The 12,674-nt window shown below is 43.8% G+C and overlaps 1 protein-coding gene across 3 annotated transcripts in view; it reads left to right on the top strand.

The window, feature by feature from the left end:
- Window positions 1–12,674, top strand: part of PCDH11X (protocadherin 11 X-linked) — a 953,301-nt gene that overhangs the window by 354,210 nt on the left and 586,417 nt on the right. The gene's annotated exons all lie outside the window — the stretch shown is intronic.

The following is a 12,674-nucleotide window of genomic DNA, read 5'->3' as shown; positions in this document are numbered from 1 at the left end:
CAATCAGAAGGGTGGGGTTTAGGAATCAATGTGAGGAGGGTGGGGTATATACTGTATGTGCCTAGTGTATTTCAATGAGGAGGGTGGAGTTTAGGAGTAGATGTGACTTCATATCTTTTCCTTTCTCTCATGATTTCACTGGCCACCTAGTTTTAATAAAAATATGCCACAACTGTTTATCTGTTACCTGTATAATGATACCTGTATTATTGTATCTGTTCCATGTTAGATATAGTAATTGTTTATCTTGTATCTTGTACAAGTCCCTTATCAATTTTAGTAACAGGTTGAAATTACTCCTCTAAGCCCAAAAGAAGGGCAATCCTTCAGCCATGGTTCCTTAAAGGTTTCTTCCACAGGGGTTTTTTCCTTCCCTGAGTATCAGAGGATGACACTTTGTGAGTTGAGGATTTGCTGCATTAGGCACCATTCATAGCTATTACATGTTTGTCATTGAATGAAATATTTTAAATGTAAATTAAAATGTATTATGTATGAATATGTTAGATATGATATTACCTATATAAAACACTCACAGCTTTGGTGGTTCAGGACGGCTGCATAATAAAGTCTATCGGGCCGTCTAGGTTAGATGGACACAGCTGGGGGGAGGGACACATGGCAGAGTGGACCTCACCCAGCTTGTTCTCCTGATGGTTGTGTTGAGAAAACTTGCCAAAACTTTAGGTTTGGCAATGTTCGTCCAAATTCCAGTGCTTAGCATTTGACTCCCAACATCTGGAGAAGTTAAATAAAGCCCTAGGATATAGCATATGGCTGTATCAATGTTTTTGAGAACTCTCTAGGGCGACATCCAACTTCTCCAGATGCTGAGAGTCAAATGGAGAGCATTCGGGTTCGGCCAAACATCACTGAACTCGAACTTTTTGGCAAGTTCACTAAACAGCACTGATCAGTCGTTGTCTGAACACTCAAACTGAAAACTTTTGAGATGTCTCCGTAACATATCAAACGTTTTTTTCTAATGTCACAATTATGGCTGTAAAATTGATTTGAGAATTGATGGGAAATAAGGGACATTGATTGAGCTCATTGATCAAAAAAGTCCAGTTTGTTTTGTGGTCCAAAAAAACAAAAAAATTCATAGTGCCAGGAGTCTTCATATTGATCCCTCTCCATCTACTGTATTACTTTATCCTGACCCGTCAGAGATTGTGTTAGGTAGCTGGGTCTCGCAGACCCTATCACTCTCGGTCCCTAGTCACGGGCCGCCATAAAGTGCCGTCTCCTCGGATCTCCTATGGTCGGTAAGAATCTCATAGTGCGATAAGTTTGAGACAATGCTCTTTGGTTGACCTTTCATCGGTCTCTTAGCGCGGTACAAGTAAATAGCCTTGTGATACTTTCTGATTTTACGAGATGAGAAAACGTTCAGCGATGTTAACTAGCGAGAAAAAAAACCCGTCTTTACAAGCTGACAGCCTTAAACTGATTAAAGCGCGGCCTCTCTTCTCCAGCTGTGGGTCGGATAATGTTCTTAGGAGAGGATTTTTCCGTATTCCGGCTTCTCTTTTGTACATTATATGACCTCACCTATCCCGTCCTATGGGGATTGGTCTTATTTCCAAATGTTACCTTTTGTAGTTGATCTTTTAAGCTCTTTGTATTTTTTTTTTATTCTTCTTCCGAGAAGATTGTGTCCTGATAAATAGTTAAGAATTGGAATCTAATGTGGATCTTCTCCAAGTTTCTGCTGGTTTGTTAGAATTAAACATCTGGAGGTTGAACAAAAGAAACTGATTTTGTTTGGGAGGATGAACTCTATCCATATAGTGAAGGATTTGATGCTTCAATAACCCCCATTTAAGTAAATGGGACTTGCAGAATTAGTGTAGCAGAGTAAGTCCCACTGTTTCCATGCTCCCATCTTTGGGGCGGGGGAGGTTGGCGTTGGTGCCCGGGGCATTGGTAGATCGTCTGGGCAGCACATAGCAGATGGCAGTGGTCTGCTGCTGGCGCTCCTATTCCATGGAGCGATGGCAGCACATCGCTGCTTTATTAGTCGTGTTGAAAAACAAACGACTGCAACAATCAGCCGACATCGTTCATGTTGGCTTATCGTCGCCATCTATTACACAGGACAATTATCGTCATGTGTAATAGGGCCTTAAGGCGTCAGGAGTAGAAAGAGAGAAATAAGGACTGGAGACTTGAAGAGATGAGATATAGACCTGAGACAAAGCAATCAGGACATGCGAGATTAGGGCTGGAGACTGAGACATTCAGAGAGATTACATAAAGACTGGAGAGCAAGCTGTACACTGAGTTGTCTGGAGAGAAAAGAGAGGATCTGTACACTAAGCAGTCATGGGAGAGAGGAGCTGTAGACTGAGCGGTCAGGATAGAGAAGCTGTAGACTGAGCGGTCAGGATAGAGAAGCTGTAGGCTGAGCATTCAGGAGAGAGGAGCTGTAGACTGAGCAATCAGGAGAGAGGAGAGAGGAGCTGTAGACTGAGCGGTCAGGAGAGGAGAGAGAGGAGCTGTAGACTGAGCGGTCAGGAGAGGAGAGAGAGGAGCTGTAGACTGAGCGGTCAGGAGAGGAGAGAGAGGAGTTGGAGACTGAGCGGTCAGGAGAGGAGAGAGAGGAGTTGGAGACTGAGCGGTCAGGAGAGAGGAGCTGAAGACTGAGCGGTCAGGAGAGAAGAGAGAGGAGCTGTAGACTGAGCAGTCAGGAGAGGAGAGAGAGGAATTGGAGACTGAGCGGTCAGGAGAGAGGAGCGGGAGACTGAGCGGTCAGGAGAGAGGAGCGGGGGACTGAGCGGTCAGGATAGAGGAGTGGGAGACTGAGCGGTCAGGATAGAGGAGCTGGAGACTGAGCGGTCAGGAGAGAGGTGCTGGAGACTGAGCGGTCAGGAGAGAGGTGCTGGAGACTGAGCGGTCAGGAGAGAGGTGCTGGAGACTGAGCGGTCAGGAGAGAGGTGCTGGAGACTGAGCGGTCAGGAGAGAGGTGCTGGAGACTGAGCGGTCAGGAGAGAGGTGCTGGAGACTGAGCGGTCAGGAGAGAGGTGCTGGAGACTGAGCGGTCAGGAGAGAGGTGCTGGAGACTGAGCGGTCAGGAGAGAGGTGCTGGAGACTGAGCGGTCAGGAGAGAGGTGCTGGAGACTGAGCGGTCAGGAGAGAGGTGCTGGAGACTGAGCGGTCAGGAGATGACAGAACGGCCTGAACTCTGTGAGAACATTCTGGCTGCAGAAGAGACACTAAGCAAAATGTTTAATAAAGATCTAAAGGAGAATTATTATTATTCTTTTCTTCCCTACAGTAAGTAGACTAGTAGTACGCTGCATTCCAGGGTGTCCATCACCTGTTTGTTTGATGTGTTTTCTTGTTACATGAATCAGTAATGGAAATTGTCCTGAGCGAGATCTGGAAATAACAGGCTTGATTTGTATCCGTGGAGTCGGGTTGGAAAGACGACTTTTTAGATTGGAGAAATTGCTGAAACATTTGTATTTTATTGATCGGCTCATTAATAAAAATGAAACCAGCTGCAGAGATCAGGCGGCTTTATCTGCTCCGGTAACTCCTCCGGAATAATGAAGGATGCGAAAAGCAATACAATCTTTTGTATACAACATCAAATCAATGCTCGCTGCTTTTTCACCGAGAGAACAACTTACCAAAACCATTGCTTCTTGTCCGATCGCGCCTTCCTGTTATTTGTGCGCCCCTCTCCGTAATAATCATTTTGCTGCCTTCACAGAAGTTGGCTCTTGTCATTTATCAGCAAACAATAGACCGGACAAGAAATGTTTTTTTCCTCAATCCTAGACAAGCTAAATCTTTTCTATAGCTGTGTTGTGCGCAGCGCCGAGGATCTGCAGAAAACATAGGAAATACTGATGGGCTATTGTGGATTTATTATTAGCTGTAACCTCTATATAATCTAAGACTCCAGAATAAGACCTGGTAGCAGTCGGGTCCATAAAATCTCCTTTGGTGGAAGTCATCTCCATATGGGATTCCCAGTGGAAGGGAGAAATTAAAAATAAATTGGTTCTTGCAGCCATTGTGACATTGCTCCAATTAGGCGAAAATAAAAAAAGTAAAAATTGTACTTGGTCTTTATTAAAAGTTTCTTATGGTTCTGTGTATTTAGCTTCAATATAGAGATGGGTCTGCATTACAGTCAAGTGGACCAGTCAAGCTGTTCGGGTTCGGACAATGTTTTCTGAACCCAAAGGCTCACTGTTTGATTGCCCACGGCTGCAGAAGTTGGATGCCGCCCTAGGGAGTTCTGGAAAACATGGATACAGCCATATGAAATAGGTTGTATTCACCGGCAGTTCTAGGGGGGCATCCAACTCCTACAGCCGTGGTGAATGAAATGCTGGGCATTTGGGTTCGGAAAACGTTGTTCAAACCTGAACAGTTTGACATGTCTGCTGGACACTAGACTCCATGGTTAAATACTACAAACTAACCCTGTGTAGTCTGATTCCACCTCACAATCCACCTAATAGTCGAGGAGGTGGGCAAAGGACCGACTGACCAGTTCCATCCTGGTATATAAGAAATAAGGAATCCTGATTCATAATTTATCCGATTATCTATTTTATTTCTTCAATGCAGTTTTTTTTTCTAACCCTGGAAAACCCCCTTTAAAATGTAATATGGGATAACCCTTTCCCTTTAAGATGTCCTTGGCTGCTGGAGTTAATGGCTGTACATCATAAAATGTATTCATAAAAAAAAAAGTCATAAATATAAAGTGGGAGGACCTTGAATGCAAACTGCCTTGGACTCAATGTTTGGCCCCGTACACCAGAAGCCTATAAGGGGCATTAACTTGTGTTGATCAAACTTCGACAACATTCTCCAAACCCGAACGCTCTGCATTTGACTCCCAGATGCTGGAGAAGTTGGATGCTGCTCTAGGGCTTGGCTGGAAAACATGGATATAGCTTACAGCCATGTCCTTCAGGACCCCCTGGGGCGGCATCACACTTCTCCAGGCAGCAGGAGTCAAATGACAAACGTTTGAGGAACGTTGCCAAAACTTTGGCAAATCTGCTCAGCACTAGCCTTAAAGCAAATGTACCATCAAGGAACCTTGCTTTGGGTTTTTTACATTAATGGATTGGTGCCGGTGGCGCGGTCCTTTATTTAAGCCGCCGTCTAGTTTCTGCATGCGGCGCCGGTCTATTCACGACTACTGGCCCGCCATGGAGCAATGGGGGGCAGGCCGACCCCTAGTGTTAATAAGCCCCCTCTTCTCTGTGGCATGGCTCAGTTGATTCTAATGAAGTCGTGTCACCAAGGAGAGTGGAGATCACCACACGGGGGGTTGGTTGGCCTGCCCCCAGTGCTCCGTGCCAGGACAGTGCTCAGGAATGGACCGGCACCATGCTTAGGAACCAGACGGCTGTTCAAAAGAGGCCGGCGCCGATCTGTTAACGTAAAAGTTCCAAAGCGATGTTCCTGCTGGTACATTTGCTTTACCATCAGATCTGTAGCATTGCCAACTGATCTGGGACGAGTGGTGTAACGTGGAGTCAAGAGATCTGACCATTGCTTCAGCTACATCAGGGATGGGGAACCTTTGGTGCCCAGCTCTTAGCTTTAGCTGGAGAGCTGAAGGTTCCCCATCCCTGAGCTACATCATCAGACATCTAATAGACTATATTTAGCGTAATTCACAATCCCAATGATTAGTATTCATCCCAAGGCCTCGGGTCATTACTCCACCACCCGCTCGGGCTGATGACTATTACCTTGGTATTGTTACTCAGTTTAAAATGCTTCACATTGTGATTTTGGTGCGGGGGAGAAATACTGTTATTTTTCCCTCTCTGCTCTTATCAGACTGATTAAGAATGATTGAAACTTCTTTTCCTTTTCGTATTGCTTGATTATAGCCCCTCTGGTGCCATTAGACTTCCACGTAAGCCCGAAACAGCTTAAGCCTGACCTTGTCAATGTCAAATTTCACCAATCAACCACTTTTGCCTTGAAAAAACATTTATGCAGGCAGTTCTGTCACGGGAGGTCACCTCAATTCTCATTTGTTTTAGTAAATTTCGATGTCGGATGAAGCAGCGAGGTAGCGTTTTACTGCAGGAGGACACAACGGGGAGTTCTCCTCTCCAGCCGTGCATTCATGTGATTTGGTAGTGAATGGCTTGGTGCATTTCTGATTCTCATTTAGGGAATGGTCTGTGAGTGGAGCGACTGCATCAGAACATGTCCCATTACGTTTCTGTATATATCTGCTTACTCTTAAAGTGTAGTTTAGTATGCACAATGAGAGTGGGCTGGAGAATTTACTCTTTACAAAGCTGCAGAAAGTTTAAGCTCTGCGAAATGTCCACCTAAGGTTCTCCGAACCCGAAGGGTCATCATTTCAGTCCCGGCGGCTGGAGAAGTTAGATGCTGTCATAGGGAGTCCTAAAAGACCTGGATAGGCCAATGGGGCAGCATCCAACTTCTCCAAACGCGGGGACTAAAATGTCCAGTGTTCGGGTCCAAAAAACTTTGCCAAACTCGAACAATTTAGCAACTCAGCTCAATAATAGTCTTTTAATATTCAGGCGCATATGAAATTCATCTGTAAATCCCTATTTCCACAATGAATGACACCTATTGGTGTTGTAAGTTGGCCATACACACTACATTAATGACCACTATAGATGTGCGAATTTACATTAGGAACGAAGTGAAGTGCTTTGTTCCTTTCTGTATTCTGCTCATCAGTCTGCTGGCTTTGAAGTGTTCTCCACTCCATGCCGCTCCTCCCTGTGTGCTGGGAAAAAATGGCTCCCATCCTGGGAAACTTTGCCCAGTTTCCAGGACTGGATCCATCAGCTTTCCAGCACCTGGGGAGGAGCAACACGGAGTGGAGAACACTTCAAAGCCAGCAGACTGATGAGCAGAATACAGATAGGAACAAAGCACTTCACTTCGTTCCTACTGTAAATTCACTCATCCCTAATGACCATCTATTTTGATGGGACCAGCCAACCATCCAATGTATACGGAGACCTCGTGAAGGCAGATTTTAGGTGTTGAAGAATCAGGCCAATGGATTTCAATAAGCCCAATCCTTCTATCCTCTCATAGCCAATGTTGGGCAGGAGAAGTATCAGGCAATCGACTTTTAGTTGACTTCATCCTTTTCTCCTCCAGTAGAAAATTGGGCTATTGGATTGAAGATATTGCGCCACCAGAAGGGTTTGGCAATGGCTTATTCCACTGCCCCTGTTGAGAACACGTGCAAGGTGGGCTTGTCCAAGCGTATATGTGTATAAAGGGGTCTGGACAAAAAGCTTTTGGTCGTATATTAATGTCAGTCCAGTGATGCCAGGCACCGTTCACAGGTCAGCATAGACTGGGGTTAACTGTCTTTCTCCATCAGGCCACGAAGCAACTGTACCATGTCTAGTAATCGAGGGGGTTCCATGAGCTTAGACCCTACTGGTCACTAGAGTAGAAAAAAGCCACAGCATGATGGCCATTCAGGTGCTCTTTTTGGCCTTGAACTCATTTGGTGGTGATGAGGCATTTGGTTTTGTTGGGCACCATACAGTAGGACAGTAATCGGCCAATAAGCCTTTTGAATCTGGGGATCAGGAAGATCCAAGCTCAAGGACTCCCCAAGATAATGTCTTATGAATTGTATAAAAGTTAACCCTGTTTTGTTGAGGAAACTTTTTTGTCCAGTCAATACTAGGACCCTCTGCAGCAGGTGAAAGTTTTAAGAGGATTGATGGCAAATGGCAAAATTTTGCCTATCTCTACCGCCATATTAATAAAGTAGCCCTCAAAGTATTAGGTCACATGACTGTATCTTGTTCTCAGATTCTTTCTATTTCTGACAGATGAGAAGTCATTTCTATAACTGCAAATGTGAAAGAACTTCTTGAACTGTGTAAAGTTTCCTGATAAGGATGATTCTTCTAGAAAGAGCGTCTCTAGTTTCCAGTATATGTGATAATATATTAAAAGCACTTATATATTCTGGTGCAACTTGGCTAATATGTTTCTAATGGTTTGTTCAGGGTGACCTCGGCCTTCTCTCTATAAATGTTTCAGCATAGTTATATGCTTCGTCAGATATTCTGCCGAGAAAGAGACCATTGCCTTGGAGTGCTTTAATAAGCGTTAGTGGGCATTGCCATGGCAACAAAATAATTGTTTAGTATATGGAAATAAAGTATATGGTTGTTTCCAAGGAACACATGTTACCACGGGGCTTGTTGGTTTGTGTTGTGAGACTTCTAATTAGTATGTAAATACCCGAAGATGTCCTCGGCTTCCATCTAAATGCTGTCAATGAGCCAAAACTGGAGTTTTGGAAACACAGGGGTGCAGAGAAATTTTCAATGCATCCCTCTGGTTTAATGGGCAAAAATAAGGATATTCGATAGCCTGGGGGTGAAATGTTGCAGAGGGAGCCAAATGCAGCTTCTTTTATCTTCCGACAACCCAACAATAACGTCAGCGGTGGCTCATGAGCTGGAAAAAATTGCCTTGACCTCTTTGGGAGAGGTTTTCTCAACTCGGTCTCTGTAGTACAAGAAGTTAAGTGAAAATTTAGCATCAAAACTAAACCTATAGTCTGTAATGGGATGGCACTGGTGGTGAAACCAGAGGGTGGCCAAAGATAGGTGTAGATTAAGTTACCATGGGCCCTAAGTTCTTCAGAAAGTATGGGCTCCTCACCCACAAAATGGTGCTGATTAGTGTTCATCGGACTTGCCAAACTGGTCGGGTTCTGCAATGTTCTCCGAACCTGAATGCTAAGCTTTGACTCCATGCAGCTGGAGAACTTGGATGCAGCCCTAGGGAGTCCTGGAAAACACAGATACAGCCATAGGCTGTATCCATGTTTTATAAGCGTCCAACTTCTCTAGCCACTGGGAATCAAATGCAAAGTGTTCAGGTTTAGAGAACATTGCCAAACCCAAACAGTTCAGTAAGACTGCTTAACACTAGTGCTAATGGGCTTCAAGTGCATAATCAATGAATAAAAGAGGTAACTGGCTTGAAACACATTAAGGGATCCACCCGCAGCCTTTTATAGGCTTTATATCTGAAGTGGCCGGCAGGAATGAGCCATAGGGCACATAGCCAATGGCTTCTTGCTCCGTCACAGTTTTCAGTAGACATGCATCCAGCTAAAACCTGTTACTTTGGGGATCTGTGGAAATTATTCCCCGGCTGGTGAGTGAGCAAGGTTAGTTGCTAAGCAGATTATTACTGGGACAATTACTTCCTATCACTGGGTTCAATGAAGAATGGGGCCCTTGTCAGTAGTCCAGCTTGCCCTCATTATAAGATGCCGCAGATCACATTAATCCAACGCCAAACAATAGATAAAGACACCTACGTAGATAGATAATTTCCATGGCGGATTCTGTAGTATTTCCACTAACTCAACATTTTTTAGATTTAAAAGTCCATAGAATACGGTAGGAGAAACCAGATGGTGACATAATGGTGATGGCAGTGGTCGCATAAGATATAAAAGATATTGGGAAATTCTAGTTGTGCTTACTTTTTGGTCCTGAGCTGCACTATAGGAAGCCACCAGTTGGGCATCTCTACCTAATTGTTTTTTGATCAGAAACTTCTATGGTCAATGGAATACTCAGTACCAATACCAATACCAATGTCCAATTGAGAACAGTTGCTTATCCAACACTCTTGATGTTGGTTTGGATGTGATCTTGTGGATTCCCCAGTACTGGTGTCAGGCGATTTGCCAATACCTAGAGGTAACAAATCACTTAATCGGCTTAATATTCAGCCTCCCGTGGACTTCAACATATAAAATAGTTGGAAAATCTTTTGCATTGTAAATAGCATTGAGCATGTTGCTGATCTGTTCTGCAAGGTTCTCTGAACTTGAATGCTCAACATTTGACTCCCTCTGTCTGGAGAAGTTGGATGCTACCCTAGGTCTGCCAGAAAACATGGATACAGCCTATGACTATATCCATGTTTTCCAGGACTACCCAGGGCAGCATCCAGCTTCTCCAGGTGCTGGGAGTTAAATGTTGGGTGTTCGAGTTCGGAGAACATTACTGAACCCGAACAGTTTCGTCAAAACACTCAACCCTCAGTTCTTGTTTATGGGTAAGAGAAGATGATGATACTTACTCGGTGTGACATTTTGGAGAGTTGATAAGATTGTGTAGTATATTGGGGATTGATGAAAGCTGAATTTAGGTTATTTTGCCCATAATGGTCCCAAATTGGTTCTCTCGGCTGAAGGTTGAGTCGTTCTTCAAGAGAAGGTGCACTTTGCACTTTCTCTAATCTTGTCAAGAGCCTGAAATCCTCGTGGTTGATCTATAGAGAGAGGAGACTTTATGACCGGGGTTGAGTGATTTAGTAAAGGCGAAAATGCCGACATATTTGTGCTATAATTTTTTTTTTTCTTGGACAAAACTATCAGAAGGATTATATTCCATCGGCTTTGAAAAATATCTGCCTTAAAATGTTTAAGCTAGCATTTAGTACAAAGAGCGGGAGCATTTCCTGCCTACTTTCTTACACTGATGGATTTGTAGAATTCAAAGGTTTTAGGTGTAATTTTGTAGTGAACTGACACAATTGCTTCTGAGATTAAAGTCTCCGGGGAAGGATGGGGCCATTTGAGCTTGTACAGTAGATAAGAAGAAAGTACATTTGTAATGTAGCATAACAAAAGTGGTTTAAAGGTGATCCTTCAAGTGGCTGCAGAAAGTGTTCGGCTTTGTTGCATGCATTTAAATACAAGATAACGTCTTTTATATATAGTTTCCTTCCATATACCAAATGCATACAGCTATTTTTTTTTGTTTGGCTGGAAGGTTTTAGAGATGCGGAGGTTGGGGAACATTCGTCAAGGCAGCAAATGTTTATTTCTAGAATTGGGAACTTTTGCCTCTAAACTTTATTTATTTGTGGACTCTGTTCCATGATTTTTGGAGGAGACTCCCCATAGGTTGTCTGTTGTATTGCAGGTAAACTCCATAAAGCTAATGTTCAATACCAGATACAACCAACAGGCTCTAGTAAGAAGTCTTGGTTAGTGTTGAGGGAACACTAAAATGCTTGAGTGCTCGACTTAAAGGGGTTATCCAGCGCTTCAAAAACATGGCTACTTTTCCCCCTCTCTTGTGTCCAGTTCAGGTGTGGTTTGCAATTAAGCTCCATTCACTTCAATGGAACTGAATTCCAAACCCCACCCAACCTGGAGACAAGAGAGGGGAAAAAGTGGCCATGTTTTTGTAGCACTGGATAACCCCTTTAACAAACCCTATTAAAGTCTATGGGAGACTCAAACATTTAAACCAGGTGCCCCCTGCTCAGCACAACAGAGGGTGCCTGGTTCACCTGAAAAAATTTGGAAACTTACTGGACTCTCCACTTACCATCCTGGGCTCCCGGCGTGGGGTCTTCTATCTTGGTCTCCTTTTTTTGCAATTGGGGCTGAGGTGGGACACTGCTGCAGCAGCTGATTGGCTGAGCGGGCACTGCAGGAGTAGACCCGGTACATCAATCGCTTTGTGCCGGATCTGCTGAACATAGGAGACCGGCGCCTGCTGGAAGGCCCAGTAGCCTTTCAACAAGATTTTCATTTTTTTTTTTTTTTAAACATGCACCATGCTTGGCCTAGCATGCTCACTTAACACTAGTTCTGGTAACTCGACCCCAATATATAATTTACACCAAGGGATTTGAACTGAACTAAACCTGCAGAGTTCTGATAGTCTGCCATTCACAGAGGAAGACTGATGCCATGATGTCCCTCAAAAAAAAATAAAAAAAAGGTATAGATATAGGTTTGATAAAAGTCTGAAGTATGTCCATAAATGCGGTTTCACCGCCTTCAGTCAGCTTATGGACGGCCACAGGTGTACCTCTCAAGACATTTGGTGCATTTTACTCCATTGCATTGTATATAAAATGACTGAATAAAGTCCCTCTTTGGAATCCTATGTTCAACCTCAATTTTATTGTCACATGTTGCTCCCACTTTTATGTATATAGGAACATAAGGTGGAATTTGACATATTTGACATATTCATATCTTAAATTAATATAAAGAATAGGAGAAAATTGAGGGCACTCACCATTAAAATTGTAGCTTTATTATAGAAGAATCATTAAAAACGCCATGCAGAGTTTTGCAGCCAGTGAGGACGCCAATCGCACAGCGGTCACGCTGCCTTGAGTGATTGGTGCCCTCGCTGGCTGAAAAACCCTGCATGGCGTTTTTAACGATTCTTCTAAAATAAAACTACAATTTTAATGGTGAGTGCCCTCAATTTTGTCCTATTCTTCGTATTAATTCAATATCTGCCAGATGTTACAGGTGTCGCAGCAATATGAGGCAGCTATTGGACATTGCGTGTGGACATTATTTCGCTCACAAGCAATGCCCGCAGCACCCGCAAAATGTTCCCGCCCACCTCTCAACTGCAGAAGGTTCTTACATGGATGAGTAGATGGAGAATGTGAAGCAACAGAGAGCAGAAAATCTTTCTGCTCTCCATTTGCACCTCTTTTGGACACATTTACACCAGGCCCACCAGTTTTGCTTTCTGATACATGTTGGAGATGTGGCTTAGACATATATATATATATATATAAATCAAAAATATACCACGGCACTAGAGGCGAGGGTGGGTGCCCGCTCTTCACCGCCCGATTCAAGGCGGAACAAT

Source organism: Dendropsophus ebraccatus, chromosome 10, assembly GCF_027789765.1.
Source record: "Dendropsophus ebraccatus isolate aDenEbr1 chromosome 10, aDenEbr1.pat, whole genome shotgun sequence".
Classification (NCBI taxonomy): domain Eukaryota; kingdom Metazoa; phylum Chordata; class Amphibia; order Anura; family Hylidae; genus Dendropsophus; species Dendropsophus ebraccatus.
This window is presented reverse-complemented; position numbering and strand designations above follow the sequence as displayed.